A 3333-nucleotide genomic window follows, 5' to 3' on the forward strand; every position below is an offset into this window, starting at 1 on the left:
CCTATAGGACAGAGGAGAACTGCCTCATAGGGTTTCCAAGGAGCGGCTGGTGGATTTGAACTGCTGACCTTTTGGTTAGTAGCCAAGTTCTTAACCACTGAGCCACCAGGGCTTCAAGTATAGGTAATAACCCACTGCCTTTGAGTTGATTCCGACTCATAGTGACCCCATAGGGTTTTTCAATGCTGTAAATCTCTATGGAAGCAGACTGCTACATCTTTTTCCCATGGAGCCACTAAACCAAAACAAAACAAAACCCACTGCCATCGAGTGGATTCTAGCTCAGAGCAATCCTATTGGACAGAGTAGAACTGCCCCATAGGGTTTCCAAGGAGCACCTGGTGGATTTGAACTACTGACCTTTTGGTTAGCAGCTGAACTCTTAACCACTATGCCACCAGGGTTTCCATGGAGCCACTAATCTCTGTAAATTTTGAGAGCTATTATAGAGAATTAACAGACCCACAAGGGGCAATGAGCCAGCAGGGGCTGGCAGTGCAGAGTTGTAAAAATGGCATAGAGGCAGCATCTGACCTCCATCTAACTTCACAGGGGGGAAAGAATAAAAATCAACAGCCCAAGGCTGATTCCTATGAGGCAAAGTTCAGACATGCCTCCTCTCTCTGCTATCTTTACCAATTCTGACACCAACTGTCCTCACTGCACTCTCTACTCTGTTAGATTTGATAATTCATTGCAATGGACACAGAGAACTCACAGACAATACTCACGATTATGGGGTTTATTCGGGAAATAACAGTTACAATTCAGGTACAGGAACACTCAGGATACAGTTTTTTCCATCAGGACAGCCTCTTCCCAGCCGTGCTTGCAGGCACTCCTCTTCCTGGCCCTCGGCCTCTGCCCAAAGGCACTCAGCTTTCTTTCTCTGTGGACGAGGAAGCCCACCATGCTATCTCCCGCTGCCAGGTCTCTGCTGCTGGGTCCCTGACACCGCTTCTCGCTGCCTTCAGTATTACTGCTTGCTGTCTTGCTCTGTCTCCAGGAGCTTCTCAGCACAGGGATCCTGGGTCCAAAGGCCGCTCTGGCTCTTCTTCCTTGGTGGTAGTGGGAGCCTCTCTTTCCCGACTCTAGAGTGGCTCATTTCAAGCTCAGCAGGATGGCAAAACTGACCAATCCCTTTGGTGGGTCACAATTACCCTATTACACAGTCTTGCTCAATCACTTTGGTGGGAGTTACAAGACCATGGCAAGAAAGCCCACACAAAAGCAATCCATTGCACTGTAAGAATAGATTCATGTAGTCCCAGCTCTAGGTGGCTGGGTAGTAGAGAAAGGCTGCAGGATCAGTAAATGAAGGAGGATAGAGTCCTTCTTGCTTGTGACCTAGACCCAGGGCACTAAAAAGAGAGAGAGATTGAGCGTGCAAGATAGGCCAGCTGGTCTGAAGTGCAGGGAGTTGTGCAGACTTCTGAGCCTATGGCTGGTCCCTGATGACCTGGCCTCAGGTGGCCAGGGATGTTTTGACCTGGTTCAGATAGCCAGGAATGAGGTCTGTTCTAACTCTGGGTGGTTAGGGTCAGAGAGAGGAATTGCCACAGAAGTGGCTGGCAATGAGGACTGGAAATGTGGGAAGGTGAGGCCTAGATCCATTTCCAGCTGGGAATTTGATTCAAGTTAGTGATAAAGGTGGGTTTTTCCTACCTTGCCCCTTTTACACTGCAATTGGTAGCATCAACCTCACAGATGCTATTACATGTAGAAGCAAATATGTGGCTTAAAGAACGGGGATTTATTTCTTTCTTGCCAAATAGATCTGAGGTTAGTGTGCCAGATCAGAAGGCACCTTTGCTCAGTGTAGTCATTCAGGGGCCTGAGTTCCTTCCATCATGTTATCCCAAGATACCTAGCCTTGTCAGAGTAGGTTGCCATGAATTTCAGCAGCCAGGAAGAGTAAAGACACAGTGCCTTATGGCGTAAATTGTTGTTGTTGTTGTTAGGTGCCTTTGAGTCAGTTCCAACTCACAGTGACCATATGTACAACAGAACAAAACACTACTTGGTCCTGTGCCATCCTCACAGTCGTTGCTATGTTTGAGCCTATTGTTGCAGCCACTGTGTCAATCCATCTCATTGAAGGTCTTTCTCTTCTTTCAATGACCCTCTGCTTTACTCTGCATGATGTCCTTCTCCAGGGACTGGCCCCTCCTGATAACATGTGCAAAGTACGTGAGACAAAGTCTCACCATCCTCGCTTTCAAAGAGCATTCTGGCTGTACTTCTTCCAAGGCAGATTTGTTCATTCTGGAAGTCCATGGTATGTTCAGCATTCTTCACCAATACTATAATTCAGAGGCATTAATTCTTTGGTCTTCCTTCTTCTTTGTCCAGCTTTTGCATGCATATGAGGCAATTGAAAACATCATGACTTGGGTCAGATACACCTTAGTCCTCAAAGTGACATCTTTGTTTTTTAAGGCTTTAAAGACGTCTTTCACAGCAGATTTGCCTAATGCAACGCATCGTTTGATTTCTTGACTGCTGCTTCCATGGGTGTTGATTATGGCTCCAAGTAAAATGAAATACTTGACAACTTCAATCTTTTCTCCGTTTGTCATGATGTTGTTTATCCAGTTGTGAGGATTTTTGTTTTCTTTTATGGTGAGGTGTAATCCATACTGAAGGCTGTAGTCTTTGCTCTTCATCAGTAAGTACTTCAAGTCCTCTTCACTTTCAGCAAGCAAGGTTGTGTAATCTGCACACCACGAGTTGTTAATGAGTCTCCCTCCAATCCTGATGTCATATAGTCCAGCCTCTCAGACTAAATTAGGAAGTGGCAAATGTCACTTTGACTCTAATTCCATCATTGACAGCTTAATCTGTCTGGCTTTTTTGCCCAATATTGTGTTTGTGAGATTATCCATATTGTTGCATGCACCAGTAGGTTGTTCTTTCTCTCATTTCTGTACAGTATTCCATTACGTAGATATTCTACAATTTATTTCTCCATTTTATTTTATGTGGACATTTGTGTTTTCAGATTTCAGCTATTATGAATAAAGCTCCTATGAATATTCTTGTTCCTTGTATATTGGAGTATGTGTTTGTATGTCTGTTGGAAATATACCTAGAAGTGCAATTGCTAGATCTTAGGATATGGGTATGTCCAGCTGTGGTAGATACTGACAGTTTTCCAAAGTGGTTATACCGATTTATATTCTCATGTTACATGGCTTTGTGTGTGTGTGTTATGGAATGTATATAACAAAACATTTGCTATTTTAACCATTTTTAAGTGTACAGTTCTATTAATTACATTCACCATGTTGTGCAGCCATCACCACTATCCATTTCAAAATGTTTTTTATCACC

This window comes from Trichechus manatus, unplaced genomic scaffold, assembly GCF_000243295.1.
Source record: "Trichechus manatus latirostris isolate Lorelei unplaced genomic scaffold, TriManLat1.0 scaffold00037, whole genome shotgun sequence".
In the NCBI taxonomy this organism is placed as follows: domain Eukaryota; kingdom Metazoa; phylum Chordata; class Mammalia; order Sirenia; family Trichechidae; genus Trichechus; species Trichechus manatus.